Genomic DNA, 24,385 nt, shown 5'->3' with positions numbered 1-24,385 from the left:
TAATGGCTTTGGAACATTTCGATGTTTATGTGGGCCAGACATCGCAGGTGGTCACAGTCTACAGTGATCACAACCCGTTAGTCTATCTCCAAGCCATGAAGAATCACAACACAAGGCTTATGCGTTGGACGCTCAGGCTGCAGCCCTACGACCTGAAAATTCATTATATTGCCGGCAAAGAAAATGTGTTGGCAGACTCTTTGTCAAGAGTCTAGTTTATTATTTTATTTAGGTTAGGATGTATTTGTGGTAACCCCTTTCAAGCTCTTTTTTTTATCCCCTGATGTGGGGGTTTTTTTTTTAGTGAGGGGATGCGGGCTACCGTCCGCCTGTATCTTGGACCTATGCTAGCCTGTCTGACTGCTGTCTCACTCTAAGTTTAGGGTTTGGCTTTTGGTCACTAGGAAAGCTGAGCTCTATCTAAGAGTTGGATGGTGGAGAGGATAGGCGGTCCCATTATTTTGTGCCATGGCGGCACGGTTACCACTGGGAGGTGGCAGCCTAATCCTGAGCCTTCTCGGGGGTGGGGGTGTGGCATGCAAAGAGTACGTAACCTTTATTCGGCGCATGGACACACCCTCATTTACAGGCTATCTCCCCCAACCAGCGAACCAGGTTGCTAAGAGTTGATGATGGGGCCCCATCGTTCAACTAGTGACCAGGTTCTAGCCAATAAGAAGGTGGGATTGACAATCGCAGAGGTTATGTGGATACCGCTCTCCTGTCTGCCCTTGTCATTCCCACTCTAGAGCTGGTTGAAGCACGGTCTGCTATCTTGTGGCTTCTATTTCTGCCTTGCTTACCGTGGAGTGCACTATATTTATCACTGTACATAGTGTACATATTGCTGTTATAATTGGTGAAGGATAATATAAGTCTAAACTTTTTCTACTGTGTTTATTTGCTCCCATTACACCTGGGATAACAGGCCATTTGAAATCCTAGGTTGTAATACTGGTGTTACTGCAGCAGTCTGTGTTTCCTGTCTCCACGTCAGATTGGTGTTACTGCAGCAGTCAGTTTCCTTGTCTCCACGTCAGACTGGTGTTACTGCAGCAGTCTGTGTTTCCTTGTCTCCACGTCAGACTGGTGTTACTGCAGCAGTCTGTTTCCTTGTCTCCACGTCAGTCTGGTGTTACTGCAGCAGTCTGTGTTTCCTTGTCTCCACGTCAGACTGGTTTTACTGCAGCAGTCTGTTTCCTTGTCTCCACGTCAGACTGGTGTTACTGCAGCAGCCTGTGTTTCCTGTCTCCACGTCAGACTGGTGATACTGCAGCAGTCTGTGTTTCCTGTCTCCACGTCAGACTGGTGTTACTGCAGCAGTCTGTGTTTCCTTGTCTCCACGTCAGACTGGTTTTACTGAAGCAATCTGTTTCCTTGTCTCCACGTCAGACTGGTGTTGCTGCAGCAGTCTGCGTTTCCTGTCTCCACGTCAGACTGGTGATACTGCAGCAGTCTGTGTTTCCTGTCTCCACGTCAGACTGGTGTTACTGCAGCAGTCTGTGTTTCCTGTCTCCACGTCAGACTGGTGTTACTGCAGCAGTCTGTGTTTCCTTGTCTCCACCTCAGACTGGTGTTACTGCAGCAGTCTGTGTTTCCTGTCTCCACGTCAGACTGGTGTTACTGCAGCAGTCAGTTTCCTTGTCTCCACGTCAGCCTGGTGTTACTGCAGCAGTCTGTGTTTCCTTGTCTCCACGTCAGACTGGTGTTACTGCAGCAGTCTGTTTCCTTGTCTCCACGTCAGTCTGGTGTTACTGCAGCAGTCTGTGTTTCCTTGTCTCCACGTCAGACTGGTGTTACTGCAGCAGTCTGTTTCCTTGTCTCCACGTCAGTCTGGTGTTACTGCAGCAGTCTGTGTTTCCTTGTATCCACGTCAGACTGGTGTTACTGAAGCAGTCTGTGTTTCCTTGTCTCCACGTCAGACTGGTGTTACTTCAGCAGTCTGTGTTTCCTTGTCTCCACGTCAGACTGGTGTTACTTCAACAGTCTGTGTTTCCTTGTCTCCACGTCAGACTGGTGTTACTTCAGCAGTCTGTGTTTCCTTGTCTCCACGTCAGACTGGTGTTACTTCAGCAGTCTGTGTTTTCTTGTCTCCACGTCAGCCTGGTGTTACTTCAGCAGTCTGTGTTTCCTTGTCTCCACGTCAGACTGGTGTTACTTCAGCAGTCTGTGTTTTCTTGTCTCCACGTCAGACTGGTGTTACTGCAGCAGTCTGTGTTTCCTCGTCTCCACGTCAGACTGGTCTTACTGCAGCAGTCTTTGTTTCCTGTCTCCACGTCAGTCTGGTGTTACTGCAGCAGTCTGTGTTTCCTGTCTCCACGTCAGACTGGTGTTACTGCAGCAGTCTGTGTTTCCTTGTCTCCACCTCAGACTGGTGTTACTGCAGCAGTCTGTGTTTCCTTGTGTCCACGTCAGACTGGTGTTACTGCAGCAGTCTGTGTTTCCTTGTCTCCACGTCAGACTGGTGTTACTACAGCAGTCTGTGTTTCCTTGTCTCCACGTCAGACTGGTGTTACTGCAGCAGTCTGTGTTTCCTTGTCTCCACGTCAGACTGGTGTTACTACAGCAGTCTGTGTTTCCTGTCTTCACGTCAGCCTGGTGTTACTTCAGCAGTTTGTGTTTCCTTGTCTCCACTTCAGACTTGTGTTACTGCAGCAGTCTGTGTTTGCTGTCTCCACGTCAGACTGGTGTTACTGCAGCAGTCTGTTTCCTTGTCTCCACGTCAGACTGGTGTTCCTGCAGCAGCCTGTGTTTCCTGTCTCCACGTCAGACTGGTGTTACTGCAGCAGTCTGTGTTTCCTGTCTCCACGTCAGACTGGTGTTACTGCAATAGTCTGTGTTTCCTGTCTCCACGTCAGTCTGGTGTTACTGAAGCAGTCTGTTTCCTTGTCTCCACGTCAGACTGGTGTTGCTGCAGCAGTCTGCGTTTGGTGTCTCCACGTAAGACTTGTGATAGTGCAGCAGTCTGTGTTTCCTGTCTCCACGTCAGACTGGTGTTACTGCAGCAGTCTGTGTTTCCTGTCTCCACGTCAGACTGGTGTTACTGCAGCAGTCTGTTTCCTTGTCTCCACCTCAGACTGGTGTTATTGCAGCAGTCTGTGTTTCCTGTCTCCACGTCAGACTGGTGTTACTGCAGCAGACAGTTTCCTTGTCTTCACGTCAGACTGGTGTTACTGCAGCAGTCTGTGTTTCCTTGTCTGCACGTCAGACTGGTGTTACTGCAGCAGTCTGTTTCCTTGTCTCCACGTCAGTCTGGTGTTACTGCAGCAGTCTGTGTTTCCTTGTCTCCACGTCAGACTGGTGTTACTGCAGCAGTCTGTGTTTCCTGTCTATACGTCAGACTGGTGTTACTGCAGCAGTCTGTGTTTCCTGTCTATACGTCAGACTGGTGTTACTGCAGCAATCTGTGTTTCCTCACTCCACGTCAGACTGGTGTTACTGCAGCAGTCTGTTTCCTTCTCTCCACATCAGACTGGTGTTACTGCAGCAGTCTGTGTTTCTTTGTCTCCACGTCAGACTGGTGTTACTGCAGCAGTCTGTTTCCTTGTCTCCACGTCAGACTGGTGTTACTGTAGCAGTCTGTTTCCTTCTCTCCACATCAGACTGGTGTTACTGCAGCAGTCTGTGTTTCTTTGTCTCCACGTCAGACTGGTGTTACTGCAGCAGTCTGTTTCCTTGTCTCCACGTCAGACTGGTGTTACTGTAGCAGTCTGTTTCCTTCTCTCCACGTCAGACTGGTGTTACTGCAGCAGTCTGTGTTTCCTTGTCTCCACGTCAGACTGGTGTTACTGCAGCAGTCTGTGTTTCCTTGTCTCCACGTCAGACTGGTGTTACTGCAGCAGTCTGTTTCCTTGTCTCCACGTCAGACTGGTGTTACTTCAGCAGTCTGTGTTTACTTGTCTCTACGTCAGACTGGTGTTACTGCAGCAGTCTGTTTCCTTGTCTCCACGTCAGACTGGTGTTACTTCAGCAGTCTGTGTTTCCTTGTCTCCACGTCAGACTGGTGTTACTGCAGCAGTCTGTGTTTCCTTGTCTCCACGTCAGACTGGTGTTACTGCAGCAGTCTGTGTTTCCTTGTCTCCACGTCAGACTGGTGTTACTGCAGCAGTCTGTGTTTCCTTGTCTCCACGTCAGACTGGTGTTACTGCAGCAGTCTGTTTCCTTGTCTCCACGTCAGACTGGTGTTACTGCAGCAGTCTGTTTCCTTGTCTCCACGTCAGACTGGTGTTACTGCAGCAGTCTGTGTTTCCTTGTCTCCACGTCAGACTGGTGTTACTGCAGCAGTCTGTGTTTCCTTGTCTCCACGTCAGACTGGTGTTACTGCAGCAGTCTGTGTTTCCTTGTCTCCACGTCAGACTGGTGTTACTGCAGCACGTCAGACTGGTGTTACTGTAGCAGTCTGCAGCAGTCTGCTTCCTTGTCTCCACGTCAGACTGGTGTTACTGCAGCAGTCTGTGTTTCCTGTCTGCACGTCAGACTGGTGTTACTGTAGCAGTCTGTTTCCTTGTCTCCACGTCAGACTGGTGTTACTGCAGCAGTCTGAGCTTCCAGTCTCCACGTCAGACTGGTGTTGCTGCAGCAGTCTGTTTCCTTGTCTCTACGTCAGACTGGTGTTACTGCAGCAGTCTGTGTTTCCTGTCTGCACGTCAGACTGGTGTTACTTCAGCAGTCTGTGTTTCCTTGTCTCCACGTCAGACTGGTGTTACTGCAGCAGTCTGTGTTTCCTTGTCTCCACGTCAGACTGGTGTTGCTGCAGCAGTCTGTTTCCTTGTCTCCACGTCAGACTGGTGTTACTGCAGCAGTCTGTGTTTCCTGTCTGCACGTCAGACTGGTGTTACTGCAGCAGTCTGTTTCCTTGTCTCCACGTCAGACTGGTGTTACTGCAGCAGTCTGTGTTTCCTGTCTGCACGTCAGACTGGTGTTACTGCAGCAGTCTGTTTCCTTGTCTCTACGTCAGACTGGTGTTACTGAAGCAATCTGTGTTTCCTGTCTCCACGTCAGACTGGTGTTACTGAAGCAGTCTGTGTTTCCTGTCTCCACGTCAGACTGGTGTTACTGCAGCAGTCTGTGTTTCCCGTCTCCACGTCAGACTTGTGTTACTGCAGCAGTCGGTGTTTCCTTGTCTCCACGTCAGACTGGTGTTACTGCAGCAGTCTGTGTTTCCTTGTCTCCTCGTCAGTCTGGTGTTACTTCAGCAGTCTGTGTTTCCTTGTCTCCACGTCAGACTGGTGTTACTGCAGCAGTCTGTGTTTCCTTGTCTAAACGTTAGACTGGTGTTACTGCAGCAGTCTGTGTTTCCTTGTCTCCACGTCAGACTGGTGTTACTGCAGCAGTCTGTGTTTCCTTGTCTCCACGTCAGACTGGTGTTACTGCAGCAGTCTGTGTTTCCTTGTCTCCACGTCAGACTGGTGTTACTGCAGCAGTCTGTGTTTCCTTGTCTCCACGTCAGACTGGTGTTACTGCAGCAGTCTGTGTTTCCTTGTCTCCACGTCAGACTGGTGTTACTGCAGTAGTCTGTGTTTTCTTCTCTCCACGTCAGACTGGTGTTACTTCAGCAGTCTGTGTTTCCTGTCTCCACGTCAGACTGGTGTTACTGCAGTAGTCTGTGTTTCCTCTCTCCACGTCAGCCTGGTGTTACTGCAGCAGTCTGTGTTTCCTTGTCTCCACGTCAGACTGGTGTTACTGCAGCAGTCCGTGTTTCCTGTCTCCACGTCAGACTGGTGTTACTGCAGCAGTCTGTGTTTCCTGTCTCCACGTCAGACTGGTGTTATTTCAGCAGTCTGTGTGTTCCTTGTCTCCACGTCAGACTGGTGTTACTGCAGCAGTCTGTGTTTGCTGTCTCCACGTCAGACTGGTGTTACTGCAGCAGTCTGTTTCCTTGTCTCCACGTCAGACTGGTGATACTGCAGCAGTCTGTTTTCCTGTCTCCACGTCAGACTGGTGTTACTGCAGCAGCCTGTGTTTCCTGTCTCCACGTCAGACTGGTGTTACTGCAGCAGTCTGTGTTTCCTTGTCTCCACGTCAGACTGGTGTTACTGCAATAGTCTGTGTTTCCTGTCTCCACGTAAGACTTGTGATAGTGCAGCAGTCTGTGTTTCCTGTCTCCACGTCAGACTGGTGTTATGCAGCAGTCTGCAGTTTGGTGTCTCCACGTGTGTGTTCCTTGTCTCCACGTCAGACTGGTGTTACTGCAGCAGTCTGTGTTTGCTGTCTCCACGTCAGACTGGTGTTACTGCAGCAGTCTGTTTCCTTGTCTCCACGTCAGACTGGTGTTACTGCAGCAGCCTGTGTTTCCTGTCTCCACGTCAGACTGGTGTTACTGCAGCAGTCTGTGTTTCCTGTCTCCACGTCAGACTGGTGTTACTGCAATAGTCTGTGTTTCCTGTCTCCACGTCAGACTGGTGTTGCTGCAGCAGTCTGCGTTTGGTGTCTCCACGTAAGACTGGTGATAGTGCAGCAGTCTGTGTTTCCTGTCTCCACGTCAGACTGGTGTTACTGCAGCAGTCTGTGTTTCCTGTCTCCACGTCAGACTGGTGTTACTGCAGCAGTCTGTGTTTCCTTGTCTCCACCTCAGACTGGTGTTACTGCAGCAGTCTGTGTTTCCTGTCTCCACGTCAGACTGGTGTTACTGCAGCAGACAGTTTCCTTGTCTCCACGTCAGACTGGTGTTACTGCAGCAGTCTGTGTTTCCTTGTCTCCACGTCAGACTGGTGTTACTGCAGCAGTCTGTGTTTCCTTGTCTCCACGTCAGACTGGTGTTACTGCAGCAGTCTGTGTTTCCTCTCTCCACGTCAGACTGGTGTTACTGCAGCAGTCTGTTTCCTTGTCTCCACATCAGACTGGTGTTACTGCAGCAATCTGTGTTTCCTCTCTCCACGTCAGACTGGTGTTACTGCAGCAGTCTGTTTCCTTGTCTCCACATCAGACTGGTGTTACTGCAGCAATCTGTGTTTCCTCTCTCCACGTCAGACTGGTGTTACTGTAGCAGTCTGTTTCCTCTCTCCACGTCAGACTGGTGTTACTGCAGCAGTCTGTTTCCTTGTCTCCACATCAGACTGGTGTTACTGCAGCAGTCTGTGTTTCCTTGTCTCCACGTCAGACTGGTGTTACTGCAGCAGTCTGTTTCCTTGTCTCCGCGTCAGACTGGTGTTACTTCAGCAGTCTGTGTTTCCTTGTCTCCACGTCAGACTGGTGTTACTGCAGCAGTCTGAGCTTCCAGTCTCCACGTCAGACTGGTGTTACTGCAGCAGTCTGTTTCCTTGTCTCCACGTCAGACTGGTGTTACTGCAGCAGTCTGTGTTTCCTTGTCTCCACGTCAGACTGGTGTTACTGCAGCAGTCTGAGCTTCCAGTCTCCACGTCAGACTGGTGTTGCTGCAGCAATCTACGTTTCCTGTCTCCACGTCAGACTGGTGTTACTGAAGCAGTCTCTGTTTCCTGTCTCCACGTCAGACTGGTGTTACTGCAGCAGTCTGTGTTTCCTTGTCTCCACGTCAGACTGGTGTTACTGCAGCAGTCTGTGTTTCCTTGTCTCCACGTCAGACTGGTGTTACTGCAGCAGTCTGTGTTTCCTTGTCTCCACGTCAGACTGGTGTTACTGCAGCAGTCTGTGTTTCCTGTCTCCACGTCAGACTGGTGTTACTGCAGCAGTCTGTGTTTCCTTGTCTCCACGTCAGACTGGTGTTACTGCAGCAGTCTGTGTTTCCTTGTCTCCACGTCAGACTGGTGTTACTGCAGCAGTCTGTGTTTCCTTGTCTCCACGTCAGACTGGTGTTACTGCAGCAGTCTGTGTTTCCTTGTCTCCACGTCAGACTGGTGTTACTGCAGCAGTCTGTGTTTCCTTGTCTCCACGTCAGACTGGTGTTACTGCAGCAGTCTGTGTTTCCTTGTCTAAACGTTAGACTGGTGTTACTGCAGCAGTCTGTTTCCTTGTCTCCACGTCAGACTGGTGTTACTGCAGCAGTCTGTGTTTCCTTGTCTAAACGTTAGACTGTTGTTACTGCAGCAGTCTGTGTTTCCTTGTCTCCACGTCAGACTGGTGTTACTGCAGCAGTCTGTGTTTCCTTGTCTCCACGTCAGACTGGTGTTACTGCAGCAGTCTGTGTTTCCTGTCTCCACGTCAGACTGGTGTTACTGCAGCAGTCTGTGTTTCCTTGTCTCCACGTCAGACTGGTGTTACTGCAGCAGTCTGTGTTTCCTGTCTCCACCTCAGACTGGTGTTACTGCAGCAGTCTGTGTTTCCTGTCTCCACGTCAGACTGGTGTTACTGCAGCAGTCTGTGTATCCTTCTCTGTACGTGAGACTGGTGTTACTGCAGCAGTCTGTGTTTCCTGTCTCCACCTCAGACTGGTGTTACTGCAGCAGTCTGTGTTTCCTTGTCTCCACGTCAGACTGGTGTTACTGCAGCAGTCTGTGTTTCCTTGTCTCCACGTCAGACTGGTGTTACTGCAGCAGTCTGTGTTTCCTTGTCTCCACGTCAGACTGGTGTTACTGCAGCAGTCTGTGTTTCCTTGTCTCCACGTCAGACTGGTGATACTGCAGCAGTCTGTGTTTCCTTCTCTCCACGTCAGACTGGTGTTACTGCAGCAGTCTGTGTTTCCTTGTCTCCACGTCAGACTGGTGTTACTGCAGCAGTCTGTGTTTCCTTGTCTCCACGTCAGACTGGTGTTACTGCAGCAGTCTGTGTTTCCTTGTCTCTGCAGCAGTCTGTGTTTCCTGTCTCCACCTCAGACTGGTGTTACTGCAGCAGTCTGTGTTTCCTTGTCTCCACGTCAGACTGGTGTTACTGCAGCAGTCTGTGTTTCCTTCTCTCCACGTCAGACTGGTGTTACTGCAGCAGTCTGTGTTTCCTTCTCTCCACGTCAGACTGGTGTTACTGCAGCAGTCTGTGTTTCCTTGTCTCCACGTCAGACTGGTGTTACTGCAGCAGTCTGTGTTTCCTTGTCTCCACGTCAGACTGGTGTTACTGCAGCAGTCTGTGTTTCCTTGTCTCCACGTCAGACTGGTGTTACTGCAACAGTCTGTGTTTCCTGTCTCTAAGTGAGACTGGTGTTACTGCAGCAGTCTGTGTTTCCTTGTCTCCACGTCACACTTTTGTTACTGCAGCAGTCTGTGTTTCCTTGTCTCCACGTCAGACTGGTGTTACTGCAGCAGTCTGTGTTTCCTTGTCTAAACGTTAGACTGGTGTTACTGCAGCAGTCTGTGTTTCCTTGTCTCCACGTCAGACTGGTGTTACTGCAGCAGTCTGTGTTTCCTGTCTCCAAGTCAGACTGGTGTTACTGCAGCAGTCTGTGTTTCCTTGTCTCCACGTCACACTTGTGTTACTGCAGCAGTCTGTGTTTCCTGTCTCCTCGTCAGACTGGTGTTACTGCAGCAGTCTGTTTCCTGTCTCCACGTCAGACTGGTGTTACTGCAGTAGGCTGTGTTTCCTCTCTCCACGTCAGACTGGTGTTACTGCAGCAGTCTGTCTTTCCTGTCTCCACTTCAGACTGGTGTTACTGCATCAGTCTGTGTTTCCTTGTCTCCACGTCAGACTGGTGTTACTGCAGCAGTCTGTGTTTCCTTGTCTCCACGTCAGACTGGTGTTACTGCAGCAGTCTGTGTTTCCTCTCTCCTCGTCGGACTGGTGTTACTGCAGCAGTCTGTGTTTCCTGTCTCCACGTCAGACTGGTGTTACTGCAGCAGTCTGTGTTTCCTGTCTCCACGTCAGACTGGTGTTACTGCAGCAGTCTGTGTTTCCTGTCTCCACGTCAGACTGGTGTTACTGCAGCAGTCTGTGTTTCCTCTCTCCTCGTCGGACTGGTGTTACTGCAGCAGTCTGTGTTTCCTGTCTCCACGTCAGACTGGTGTTACTGCAGCAGTCTGTGTTTCCTCTCTCCTCGTCGGACTGGTGTTACTGCAGCAGTCTGTGTTTCCTGTCTCCACGTCAGACTGGTGTTACTGCAGCAGTCTGTGTTTCCTGTCTCCACGTCAGACTACTGTTACTGCAGCAGTCTGTGTTTCCTGTCTCCACGTCAGACTGGTGTTACTGCAGCAGTCTGTGTTTCCTGTCTCCACGTCAGACTGGTGTTACTGCAGCAGTCTGTGTTTCCTGTCTCCACGTCAGACTGGTGTTACTGCAGCAGTCTGTGTTTCCTGTCTCCACGTCAGACTGGTGTTACTGCAGCAGTCTGTGTTTCCTGTCTCCACGTCAGACTGGTGTTACTGCAGCAGTCTGTGTTTCCTGTCTCCACGTCAGACTGGTGTTACTGCAGCAGTCTGTGTTTCCTGTCTCCACGTCAGACTGGTGTTACTGCAGCAGTAGAGTTGAAGCTTGTGAGGTAAGTCTCAGCCATGACAATGTCTGCTGATACTGACGAGATATGGAAAAGACACTTACGTATATTTCAGAATATTTGTTTACCTGGAGTTTACCTGGAGAGAGTTCCGCCCCTGCGGCCCGGTCTGTGACCAGGCCTCATGGTGGATCAGGGCCTATTCAACCAGGCTGTTACTGCTGGCTGCACGCAATCCAACGTACGAGCCACAGCCCGGCTGGTTAGGTACCGACTTTAGGTGCTTGTCCAGTGCCTGCTTGAAGACTGCCAGGGGTCTATTGGTAATCCCCCTTATGTATGCTGGGAGACAGCTGAACAGTCTTCGGCCCCTGACACTTACTGTGTTGTCTCTTAACGTGCTAGTGACACCCCTTGCTTTTCGTTGGAGGGATGTTACATCGTCTGCCGAGTATTTTGCTTTCGTAGGGAGTAATTTTCGTGCGCAAGTTCGGTACTAGTCCCTCTAGGATTTTCCAGGTATATATAATCATGTATCTCTCCCGCCTGCCTTCTAGGAAATACAGGTTCAGGAACTTCAAGCGCTCCCAGTCACTGAGGTTTTTTATCTCCGTTATTCGCACCGTGAAGATTCTCTGTACATTTTCTAGGTCAGCAATTTCACCTGCCTTGAAAGGTGCTGTCAGTGTGCAGCAATATTCCAGCCTAGATAGAACAAGCGACCTGAAGAGTGTCATCATGGGCTTGGCATCCCTAGTTTTGAAGGTTCTCATTATCCATCCTGTCATTTTTCTAGCAGATGCGATTGATACAATGTTATGGTCCTTGAAGGTGAGATCTTCCGACATAATCACTCCCAGGTCTTTGATGTTAGTTTTTCGCTCTATTGTGTGGTTGGAATTTGTTTTATACTCTGGTGAAGTTTTAATTTCTCCTCGTTTACCATATCGGAGTAATTGTTTTCTGCAGCCCATTGAAAGATTTGGTTGATGTCCACCTGGAGCCTTTCAGTGTCTTCAATGGAAGACACTGTCATGTAGATTCGGGTGTCATCTGCAAACGAAAACACGGCACTGTGGCTTATATCCTTGTCTGTCTGATATGAGGATGGGGAACAAGATGGGAGAGAGTACTGTGTCTTGCGGAACAGAGCTTTTCACCGTAGCTGCCTTAGACTTTACTCTGTTGACTACTACTATTTGTGTTCTATTTGTCAGGAAATTATAGATCTATCTACTAACTTTTCCTGTTATTCCTTTAGGACGCATTTTGTGCGCTATTACACCATGGTCACACTTGTCTATGTTTTTTGCAAAGTCTGTGTATATTACATCTGCATTCTTTTTGTCTCCTAGTGCATCCAGGACGTTGTCGTAGTGATCCAGTAGTTGGGACAGACAGGAGCGACCTGTTCTAAACCCATGTTGCCCTGGGTTGTGTAATTGATGGGTATCTAGATGGGTGGCGATCTTGCTTCTTAGGGCCCTTTCAAAGATTTTTATGATATGGGATGTTAGTGCTATCGGTCTGTAGTTCTTCGCTATTGCTTTACTGCCCCCTTTGTGGAGTGGGGCTGTCTGTTGTTTTTAGTAACTGTGGGACGACCCCCGTGTCCATGCTCCCTCTCCATAGGATGGTAAAAGCTCGTGATAAGGGCTTCTTGCAGTTCTTGATGAACACGTAGCTCCATAAGTCTGGTAGAGTGCATGGGCATGTCATTTATCGCCTGTTCGAAGTCATTTGGCGTCAGGATACCGTCACATAGGCTTGTGTTTACCAAATTCTGTGGCTCTCTCATACAAAATTAATTTAGATCTTTGACTCTCAGTCTGGATAGCGGCTTGCTAAAAACTGTTAGAGAAACTTTTCACCACGAGTGGCTTCTTCAGTCCTAATACAGAGATCAACAGGCTATTACCCATTCTGAAGGCCTTTGTAATGTGATGTTGACAGGTCCTTCACTTACCCAATTTGGAGAACTGGTTAGATAAGTACACTTTCCTGCATGAAACAACATATATCAATCGTTAGTTATCTGTAACAGCATGATGTCCAGCAGCCGCCACTTGGCCATCCCTTCAGGCTCTGTTCAGTTACCACTGGAGCTGTAGATTAATAAGTGTATTAGAAAACAATTTGCCCCAAAGGAGCGTATATCTCAGCATTTCACTAGGTCTGAAATGCTTAGTTGTACTCACTTGGTTTGGGTGAAATCACCCACACCTGACGACCTGGAATGGGATAAGTAATGAGAGATTATGAAGACTAGCTAGTGGTATGCCAGTTATGGCAGGTGTGACAGGTGTCTGACCACTAACTACTATAGATTTTTGTGAAAGAATTTTGTGGCAGGTACAATGTGCCTCTGCACACCTTTCTTGTTGATCACTAAATTTAACCAAAACATTTTGAATTTCATCCTGAGACGGATTTGACTGTAGGAATGCACTTTCGTATTTTGCATAATCTAAATTTATTATCTTCAGACACTTAGTAAGTAGATCCAGTTTTGCTTCTAAAATGTCTGAATCAGTGTTTGCATGTTGAGTCAACCCTTCACAGACATTAATCAAATTTTCTGTCTGCATACTTTTCGTTAACAAAGATCGAAACTGGGTTTCTAATGAAGCCATCTTGTACTAGAAATACTAAATACAGTGGACCCCCGGTTAACGAACTTTTTTCATTCCAGTAGTATGTTCAGGTGCCAGTACTGACCGAATTTTTTCCCATAAGGAATATTGTGAAGTAGATTAGTCCATTTCAGACCCCCAAACATACACGTACAAACGCACTTACATAAATACACTTACATAATTGGTCGCATTTGGAGGTGATCGTTAAGCGGGGGTCCACTGTAATTCCTCACAGAATATATACTAACTAGTGTTTAAACAGCTAGTGTTAAACAGCTATGAGTATGTTTGTTATGATTCATCAGCACGTCTGACTGACCCAGTGAGGACAGCAAGGATAATGACCAAGAAGGGTACAATTGGCCGGACCTTGATCCAGGTTTTGCTAGCCTGTATTGATGATGTTGTCTCAGCTTGGAATACTGCTGAGTTGCCCTTTTGTAAGATGCTATACACATCACACAACTATATTCATTATACATCACATATGTACATACATATAAATAAACTTTGTCTCTACATCCACAGCAGGACTCGAATTTGCAAACTCTGTGTCAGAGTACACAGTACTTTACCACAGAGCCAGACCCCAGACAAGTATGGGCGTCTAGTTAAAGCTAGACGATGTTTCCCCATACTCCCATTGTCCACTGCATGTGGCAGGATTTGATGAAATAACTTTGAAAACAAGCCTGGTGCCCCGGGGTATGGGGAAATATTGTCTAGCTCCAGCTAGGCGCCCATACTTATCTGAGGTCTGGCTCCGTGGTAAAGTACTGTGGACTCTGATACAGAGTTTGCAGGTTCGAGTCCTGCTGTGGACGTAGAGACAATGATATATATATATATATATTGAATATAGATGTGTATAGCACTGACTCCCGTTTTCTAAAGGCAGTAATTCACCGTTCTCTTTGACTGAGTTCTTGCAGTAACTCAAATATTTCGTAAAGACTCCAGTCTTTACTAGTTTTTCGAAGCACCATAAGTTCTTTATTACTTGTAAACTTACTTAGAATTTCTTAGACCACTGTGTGGCCACCCTCCGGTTCAAAGACGACCAAACTTGTGAAGAACTGGTTAGATAAGTACATTTTCCTGCATGAAACAACATATATCAATCGTTACTTATAAGTAACAGCATGATGTCCAGCAGCCACCACCTGGACATCCCTTCAGGTGCCGTTCAGTTACCACTGTGGCTGTAGATTAGTAAGTGTATAAGAAAACAATTTGCCCCAAACAAGCATATCTCAGCATTTCTCTAGGTCTGAAATGCTTAGTTGTGCTCACTTGGTTTGGGTGAAGTCGCCCACACCTGACGACCTGGAATAGGACAGCCCTAATCACCTTGTATCAGCCTAAAACTGCTGTTTTATAATTGGCTTTACAAGTGAGATTAAGGCTTACCTTGCTCGTGTAGCGTGAGCTTATGGCGTTGATAGCATCATTTATGACTGATATCGGAGACTTTACTGAAAGCTTGAGTGTCTCAGGGAATGTTGCACTGTTCATCACTTCATCGAGAATGTTCGTTGCAAATCACTCGCAATACTGGTTGCACTTCACCTTTCAGTTCCATCATTTTTTTCATAGTTTCATGGTATTACCCACAACATGAAGAACACAGATACACATTAACACTATGTAATTAGTTCTACGGTGAATTTGACTCATGTAAGGGAACTAGTCTAACTTTCCTAGTTTCCTGAGATTGCTAGAATGACCAAGGGTCAAGAATGCACAGGTCATTACTGTCCCTTTGTATTTTAACAATAAGGAGGCAACACCCTTGTGACGCACGTCTCTCGTTTGTTCCTTGAAGCAATCTGAGGCCTACCTGCCTTGTCACCCTTCTCCTCATAGTCCCCAAAAAGGATACACTGAACTCAGATTTATTTCTCTTCCTTGCTACCCACTGCAACAGTATTCAATACAAGAAGGTAGGTTTCTAGTTATCGAGTTATAGACTAGACACCTTAATAGTTCCAATTTGTAGATAAAGTAGGTTCAGGGCTTTCCGTAATTTTCCTGCTAAGGAGAAAGAGTAAGTATTCTTGTTGAGCTCCCACTGTGTAGTTGCAACAAAAACTAGCCAGGAGAGTAACTAGTGTGATGCTATGGTACAAACATGTATGTTTGATAAATCTGTTTGTGAGGAAGGAAGAGTCCACTAGCCTCTTCCGGGAGGGCTAAGTCCCTCATGAATTTCCACCTGGCTCCTACCACTATACATATACTCATATATACTTGTTTCTTAGTTATCTCTGTATTAGGACTGAAGAAGCCACTCGGGGCGAAACGTTTCCTCTGGTAAATGTCCTGAGCTGTACATAAGTGTCTTTTTCCACAAGACTCGGGTATGCAGGTTGCATATGCTGCCTGAAGTATACCTGGAGATGGTTTTGGGGGTTAATGTCTCCGTGGCCCGGTCCATGACTGGCCTCGTGGTGGATCAGGGTCTGATCAACCAGGCTATTACTGCTGGCCACACGTAAACCAATGTATAAACCACAGCCTGGCTGATCAGGTACTAAATTTGGGTGTCTGTCCAGCGCCTTCATGAAGACAGCCAGGGGTCTATTGATAATCCCCCTTATGTGTGCTGGGAGGCAGTTGAACAGTCTTTGGCCCCTGACACTTACTGTGTTGTCTCTTAGCATTCTCGTGGAGCCCTTGCTTTTTACTGGGGGAATGTTACATCTGCTGAGAGTTTTGCTTTCGTAAGGAGTGATTTTCGTGGGCAGATTTCAGACCAGTCCCTCTAGGATTTTACGTGCATCTTTCTCGCCTGCATTCTAGGGAATACAAATCAAGGGACTTCAACCGTTCCCAGTAATTTAGATGCTTTATCATACTTAAAAGTACCGTGAAAGTTCTCTGAACATTCTCCAGGGCAACAATTTCGCCTGCTTTGAAATGGGCCATTAGTGTATGGCAATATAACAACCTAGAAAAAAACAAACAGTTTGAAGAGAATCATGGGCTTGGCATCTCCAGTTTTGAAGGTTCTCATTATCCATCCTATCATTTTCCTGTGGTATATACATTATTGTGATCTTTGAAAGTGAGATCCTCTGACATTATCACCCCCAGGTCCTTCACATTAGTTTTTCGCTGTATTGTGTTTTTGGAATTTGTTTTATACTCCGATACAGTTTTCATTTCATCGAGTTTTTCATATCGGAATAATTGTAATTTCTCTTTATTGAGCTTCATATCGTTTTCTGTAGCTCATTTAAAGATTTGGTTGATGTCCGCTTGGAAATTTGCAGTGTCTTCAATGGATGACACTTTCATGCAAATTTGGGAATCATCCGCAAAGGAGGACATGATGCTGTGGCTTACATCTCTGTCTGTCAGATATGAAAATGAGGAACATGATGGGGACGAGTACTGTGCCTTGTGGAACAGAGCTTTTCACTGTAGCCGCCTCAGACTTTACGCTATTTACTGTTATTGTTTGTGCTCTCTTCGTCGGGAATTTATAGAACCATCTACCCACTTTTCTGTTATTCCTTTATCACGCATTTTGTGTGCTATTACACCATGGTCGCACTACATGTGCTGAAGCAGGTTCGTTCTTGTAGGTAAGGCTGAAGGGATGAGCCAAGTTGTGCATGGTAAGACTCAGGTATGTCCACTACTGAAACCTGTCGCTGTCTCGCAACGTAGACAGGGAGGCGCTTACGTCATGTGTAGTATTGATGTTCACCTGTGTAGTATTGATGTCGCGCGAGAGTTAACCAACCAACTTCTGGTTGGCTAGTTACTCTCGCGCAACGAATTTACAAAAAAAAAAAAAAAAAAAAAAGTCGTGCCCATTCAACATTACGACACTTCACGTGCCCTTCATATGAAGGGCACGACGAGTGTGCATGTCTGGGTACTTGCCAATATGTACTCACCAATATGTGGTCGCATGGGTCGATTTACAGCGCCTGGCCTCGCCACTTCGCTAGCCGTTACTAGTTCCACACTCTCCTGGCTTCAAGAGCCTTATCGTACCTGTGAGTGTATGTGTGTGTGTGCGTGTGTGTGTGTGTGTGTGTGTGTGTGTGTGTGTGTGTGTGTGTGTGTGTGTGTGTGTGTGTGTGTGTGTGTACTCACCTAGTTCTCACCTAGTTGAGGTTGCGGGGGTCGAGTCCGAGCTCCTGGCCCCGCCTCTTCACTGATCGCTACTAGGTCACTCTCCCTGAGCCGTGAGCTTTATCATACCTCTGCTTAAAGCTATGTATGGATCCTGCCTCCACTACATCGCTTCCCAAACTATTCCACTTACTGACTACTCTGTGGCTGAAGAAATACTTCCTAACATCCCTGTGATTCAACTGTGTCTTCAGCTTCCAACTGTGTCCCCTTGTTACTGTGTCCAATCTCTGGAACATCCTGTCTTTGTCCACCTTGTCAATTCCTCTCAGTATTTTGTATGTCGTTATCATGTCCCCCCTATCTCTCCTGTCCTCCAGTGTCGTCAGGTTGATTTCCCTTAACCTCTCCTCGTAGGACATACCTCTTAGCTCTGGGACTAGTCTTGTTGCAAACCTTTGCACTTTCTCTAGTTTCTTCACGTGCTTGGCTAGGTGTGGGTTCCAAACTGGTGCCGCATACTCCAATATGGGCCTAACGTACACGGTGTACAGGGTCCTGAATGATTCCTTATTAAGATGTCGGAATGCTGTTCTGAGGTTTGCTAGGCGCCCATATGCTGCAGCAGTTATTTGGTTGATGTGCGCTTCAGGAGATGTGCCTGGTGTTATACTCACCCCAAGATCTTTTTCCTTGAGTAAGGTTTGTAGTCTCTGACCCCCTAGACTGTACTCCGTCTGCGGCCTTCTTTGCCCTTCCCCAATCTTCATGACTTTGCACTTGGTGGGATTGAACTCCAGGAGCCAATTGCTGGACCAGGTCTGCAGCCTGTCCAGATCCCTTTGTAGTTCTGCCTGGTCTTCGATCGAGTGAATTCTTCTCATCAACTTCACGTCATCTGCAAACAGGGACACCTCAGAGTCTATTCCTTCCGTCATGTCGTTCACAAATACCAGAAACAGCACTGGTCCTAGGACTGACCCCTGCGGGACCCCGCTGGTCACAGGTGCCCACTCTGACACCTCCCCACGTACCATGACTCGCTGCTGTCTTCCTGACAAGTATTCCCTGATCCATTGTAGTGCCTTCCCTGTTATCCCTGCTTGGTCCTCCAGTTTTTGCACCAATCTCTTGTGTGGAACTGTGTCAAACGCCTTCTTGCAGTCCAAGAAAATGCAATCCACCCACCCCTCTCTCTCTTGTCTTACTGCTGTCACCATGTCATAGAACTCCAGTAGGTTTGTGACACAGGATTTCCCGTCCCTGAAACCATGTTGGCTGCTGTTGATGAGATCGTTCCTTTCTAGGTGTTCCACCACTCTTCTCCTGATAATCTTCTCCATGATTTTGCATACTATACATGTCAGTGACACTGGTCTGTAGTTTAATGCTTCATGTCTGTCTCCTTTTTTAAAGATTGGGACTACATTTGCTGTCTTCCATGCCTCAGGCAATCTCCCTGTTTCGATAGATGTATTGAATATTGTTGTTAGGGGTACACATAGCGCCTCTGCTCCCTCTCTCAATACCCATGGGGAGATGTTATCTGGCCCCATTGCCTTTGAGGTATCTAGCTCACTCAGAAGCCTCTTCACTTCTTCCTCGGTTGTGTGCACTGTGTCCAGCACTTGGTGGTGTGCCCCACCTCTCTGTCTTTCTGGAGTCCCTTCTGTCTCCTCTGTGAACACTTCTTTGAATCTCTTGTTGAGTTCTTCACATACTTCACGGTCATTTCTTGTTGTCTCTCCTCCTTCCCTCCTTAGCCTGATTACCTGGTCCTTGACTGTTGTTTTCCTCCTGATGTGGCCGTACAACAGTTTCGGGTCAGATTTGGCTTTCGCTGCTATGTCATTTTCATATTGTCTTTGGGCCTCCCTTCTTATCTGTGCATATTCGTTTCTGGCTCTACGACTGTTCTCCTTATTCTCCTGGGTCCTTTGCCTTCTATATTTCTTCCATTCCCTAGCACACTTGGTTTTTGCCTCCCTGCACCTTTGGGTAAACCATGGGCTCATCCTGGCTTTTTCATTATTCCTGTTACCCTTGGGTACAAACCTCTCCTCAGCCTCCTTGCATTTTGTTGCTACATATTCCATCATCTCATTAACTGGCTTCCCTGCCAGTTCTCTGTCCCACTGAACCCCGTTCAGGTAGTTCCTCATTCCTGTGTAGTCCCCTTTCTTGTAGTTTGGCTTCATTCGTCCTGGCCTTCCTGCTTCTCCCTCCACTTGTAGCTCTACTGTGTATTCGAAGCTTAAAACCACATGGTCACTGGCCCCAAGGGGTCTTTCATATGTGATGTCCTCGATATCTGCACTACTCAAGGTGAATACTAAGTCCAGCCTTGCTGGTTCATCCTCTCCTCTCTCTCTTGTAGTGTCCCTTACGTGTTGGCACATGAAGTTTTCCAGTACCACCTCCATCATCTTAGCCCTCCATGTATCTTGGCCCCCATGTGGGTCCAAGTTCTCCCAATCGATCTCGTTGTGGTTAAAGTCACCCATGATCAGGAGCTTTGCCCTGCATGCATGAGCTCTTCTGGCCACTCTAGCCAGTGTGTCAACCATCGCTCTATTGCTCTCGTCGTACTCTTGCCTTGGCCTCCTGCTGTTCTGTGGTGGGTTATACATCACTGCTATTACCACCTTGGGACCTCCAGAGTGAAGTGTTCCCGCTATGTAATCACTTTCTTCTCCGCTGTCTCCTTTCTCCAGCTCATCAAAATTCCAGCGATTTTTGATCAGCAACGCTACTCCTCCACCCCCCCCTGTTCCCTCTGTCTTTCCTCAGGATTTGGTATCCCGTTGGAAAGATGGCATCTGTTATCATACCTGTAAGCTTGGTTTCTGTGAGAGCTATGATGTCCGGTGATGCTTCTTTGACTCTTTCATGCCACTCCTCCCACTTATTTGTTATTCCATCAGCGTTTGTGTACCATACCTTCAGTTTCCTTTCCAACACTGTGGTTTGGGGGGCCGGTGAGGGTGGGAGACCTGGTGACATACTGTGGGATTCTATAGCTCGGTGTTGGGTGGAGGCTGTGGGTATGGATTGTAGTGTGTGTTGGGATGGTGTGATAGGTTGTATGGTTCTGAGAATAGTTGTGTGTGTGCTTGCCCTTGCTGTTCTGTTCTGCTCTGACTGACCTCTGCTGGTTCCATCCTTGTCTCTTTTCCTAGCTCCTTTCGCTTTTTTGTCCTCTCCCTCAGCTGCTGTCGTTCTCATTTTGTTCTGTCTCTGTCTAGGAACACCCTCTTGTACTCTTCCGAGTATTTCAATCGTGGTTTCTCTTGGAGGATCCTGTTCCGCACTGTTTCCGTCCTGAGAATCAGCTTGATTGGTCGGTTTCTCCCCTTCGAGTACCCCCCTATTCTCTGAAAATTCACAATCTCGTCCATCTCTTCACCTATTTCCGTGATGATTTTCTCAATCTCCTTTCTTTCTTCCTGCTGCCTTTCAGTGTGTGTCCTTTCCTCTCTCTCCTGAAGCCCATGGATAAACACTGATTTTGCCCTTTCTTCCTCCCATTGCCTCACCCTCTGTGACTCTGGATCCTGCCTGTATGTGGTCAGTTTCTCCCTTGATTTTTCCAGTGGCTCTTGATAGCCCGGTTGTGCCTCAGCATTCGACCTATCACCCTCTCCATCTGCAACCAGCTGTTCTTCCCTTTCACTCCTTGGTCCTCCTTGGCAGGCTGATATGACCTTAGCATAATTCATAATTCCTTCCTTCCTGTTCGGCCTCGCAGCTTCATATGCTGTGTCTTCTCTGGTCACTGCCCCTGTAACTCGCTTCAGCCTATTTATCTCAACTTCTAGGACCCTTATCTTGGCTACTGCAGTTTCGACTTGTGCCTCCCAATTCTTTGTCTCCTTCTCCAACCTCTTTTCCAATTTCACAGAGAGCTCTTTCTCCATTTTTTCAGAAAGCTCTGCTAATTTTCTCTCCCACTCTTGTTCCATCCTTTTCCACTGCTCCTCCATCCACTCCTCCCTACCAGAACCATTCTCATCTGATCCTTGGTTCCTGCGAGTCCCCACCATTTTTTTTTTTTTTTGTGAGAGAAGAGAGAAGGGAAAGGTAGAGGGGGAGAGAGAGTGAAGGGAAGAGTAGGAGAGGGGAGAGTTAGAAGGGAAAATGGGGAAGAGAGAGAGCAAGAGAGAGAGCAAGAGAGAGAGAGAGAGAGAGAGAGAGAGAGAGAGAGAGAGAGAGAGAGAGAGAGAGAGAGAGAGAGAGAGAGAGAGAGAGAGAGAGAGAGGGGAGAGAGGGAGAGAGAGAGAGAAAGAGAAGGCAAAGAGGGGGAGATAGAGGGGGCAGAGAGGGGGAGAAGGGGGAAAGAGGGGGGAGATGGAAGAGCGAGAGGAGAGAGAGGCTAGGGGGAGAGGGAGGGGAAGAGGGGAGAGAGATGGGGAAAGGGAGAGGGGAGAGAGATGGGGAAAGGGAGAGGGGAGAGATAATGGGAGGGGAGAGATGTTAGAGGGGGAGAGATGTTAGAGGGGGGGAGGTGTTAGAGGTAAGAGATGTTAGACAGGAGAGATGGGAGAGGGAAGAGAGAGAGAGAGATAGGTAGAGAGTGATAGGTAGAGAGAGAGATATAGGTAAAGAGTGAGAAAGGTAGAGATAGGTCTCTACTTAGGATAGGAAGAGGGGGGGGGAGAGGAGCGAGGTTCAGATGGTCAGTTCACAGGACGGTGTGAAATCCTGTGTATGTGTGTGTTTGCGTGTGTACTACAGCTTACAAGTGCTTGTTCCTGTGTGTGTATGTGTATGTGTATGTGTATGTGTGTGTGTGTATTTGTGTGTGTGTATGTGTGTGTGTGTGTGTGTGTATGTGTGTGTGTGTGTACATGTGTGTGTGTGTGTGTGTGCATGTGTATGTGTATGTGTGTGTGTGTGTGTGTGTGTGTGTATGTGTGTGTGTGTGTGTATATGTGTGTATGTGTGTGTGTGTGTATGTGTGTGTGTATGTGTGTATGTGTATGTGTGTGTGTGTGTGTGTGTGTGTGTGTGTGTGTGGTGTGTGTGTGTGTGTGTGTGTGTGTGTGTATTCACCTAATTGTACTCACCTAATTGTGGTTGCAAGGGTCGAGACTCAGCTCCTGGACCCGCCACTTCACTGAGTGCTACTAGGTCCTTTCCCTGCTCCATGAGCTTTATCATACCTCATCTTAAAGCTACGTATGGTTCCTGCCTCCACTACCTCACTTGACTATTCCACCTCCTGACTATAACTGAAGAAATACTTCCTAACGTCCCTGTGACTCGTCTGAGTCTTCAGCTTCCAGTTGTGACCCCTTGTCCCTGTGTCCCCTCTCTGGAACATCCTATCTCTGTCCACCTTGTCTATTCCCCGCAGTATCTTGTATGTCGTTATCATGTCTCCCCTGACCCTTCTGTCCTCCAGTGTCGTCAGTCCGATTTCCCTTAACCTTTCCTCGTACGACATTCCCTTGAGCTCTGGGACTAGCCTTGTTACAAACCTTTGTACTTTCTCTAACTTCTTGACGTGCTTGACCAGGTGTGGGTTCCAGACTGGTGCTGCATACTCCAGTATGGGCCTAACATACACAGTGTACAGTGTCTTGAACGATTCCTTATTAAGGTATCAGGAACGCTATTCTCAGGTTTGCCAGGCGCCCGTATGCTGCAGCGGTAATTTGGTTGATGTGTGCCTCCGGTGATGTGCTCGGTGTTATGGTCACCCCAAGGTCTTTCTCCCCTGAGTGAGGTCTGTAGTCTTTGTCCACCTAGCCTATACTCTGTCTGCGGTCTTCTTTGCCCCCTCCCAATCTTCATGACTTTGCATTTGGCTGGATTGAATTGAGAAGCCAGTTACTGGACCACATGTCCAGCCTGTCCAGGTCTCTTTGCAGTCCTGCCTCATCCTCGTCCGATTTAATTCTTCTCATCAACTTCACGTCATCTGCGAATAGGGACACTTCAGAGTCTATTCCTTCCATCATGTCGTTCACATATATAAAAAAATAGCACTGGTCCTAGAACTGACCCCTGACCTGGGCCCGCTCGTAACAGGCGCCCACTGTGATACCTCTTCACGTACCATGACTCGTTGCTGCCTCCCTGTCAGGTATTCCCTTATCCATTGCAGTGCCCTTCCTTTTATGTGTGCCTGATCCTCCAGCTTCTGCACTAATCTCTTGTGGGGAACTGTGTCAAAGGCCTTCCTGCAGTCTAGGAAAACGCAATCTACCCAACCCTCTCTCTCATGTCTTACTTCTGTTACCTTGTCATAAAACTCCAGGAGGTTTGTGATACAAGATTTGCCTTCCATGAACCCATGCTGGTTTTCATTTATAATCTTGTTCCTTTCCAGGTGTTCGACCACTCTCCTCCTGATAATCTTCTCCATGACTTTGCACACAATACATGTCAGAGACACAGGTCTGTAGTTTAGTGCCTCGTTTCTGTTTCCTTTCTTAAATATGGGGACTACATTAGCTGTCTTCCATTTCTCAGGTAGTTGCCCAGTTTCAAGGGAGGGATGTGTTGAAGATTGTGGTTAGAGGCACACACAGCATCTCTGCTCCTTCTCTAAGGACCCATGGGGAGATGTTGTCCGGTCCCATCGCCTTTGAGGTGTCAAGGTCACTTAAGAGCTTCTTCACCTCCTCCTCCGTTGTTCGTATGTCATCCAACACTTGTTGGTATATTCCCTCTTGATGTTCCCTTCTGTTCTGTCTTCCCACAGCCCTTCCTGTCTCTACTGTGTGTGTGTGTGTGTATGTGTGTGTGTATGTGTGTGTGTACTCACCTATTTGTACTCACCTATTTGTGGTTGCAGGGTCAGGTCTAGCTCCTGGCCCCGCCTCTTCACGATTGCTACTAGACCCTCTCTCCCTCCCCGCTCCATGAGCTTTATCAAACCTCGTCTTAAAACTGTGTATGGTTCCTGCCTCCACTACGTCATTTTCTAGGCTATTCCACTGCCTTACAACTCTATGACTGAAGAAATACTTCCTACTATCTCTCTGACTCATTTGTGTCTTCAACTTCCAATTGTGGCCTCTTGTTTCTGTGTCCCCTCCCTGGAACATCCTGTCCTTGTCCACCTTGTCTATTCCACGCAGTATTTTATATGTCGTTATCATGTCTCCCCTGACCCTCCTGTCCTCCAGTGTCGTCAGGCCGATTTCCCTTAATCTTTCTTCATAGGACATTCCCCTTAGCTCTGGAACTAACCTTGTTGCAAACCTTTGTACTTTCTCTAGTTTCTTGACGTGCTTTATCAAGTGCGGGTTCCAAACAGGTGCTGTATGGGCCTGACATACACGGTGTACAGTGTCTTGAATGATTCCTTACTAAGGTGTCGGAATGCTGTTCTCAGGTTTGCCAGGCGCCCATATGCTGCAGCAGTTATCTGATTGAT

The 24,385-nt window shown here is 47.7% G+C and overlaps 1 protein-coding gene across 1 annotated transcript in view; it reads left to right on the top strand.

The window, feature by feature from the left end:
* The window catches only part of LOC128687815 (organic cation transporter protein-like), a 218,358-nt gene that overhangs the window by 124,227 nt on the left and 69,746 nt on the right, over window positions 1–24,385 (top strand). The gene's annotated exons all lie outside the window — the stretch shown is intronic.

Source organism: Cherax quadricarinatus, chromosome 10, assembly GCF_038502225.1.
Source record: "Cherax quadricarinatus isolate ZL_2023a chromosome 10, ASM3850222v1, whole genome shotgun sequence".
In the NCBI taxonomy this organism is placed as follows: Eukaryota; Metazoa; Arthropoda; class Malacostraca; order Decapoda; family Parastacidae; genus Cherax; species Cherax quadricarinatus.
The sequence above is the reverse complement of the archived record's forward strand: the minus strand, read 5'-3'. Positions and strand labels throughout refer to the sequence as shown.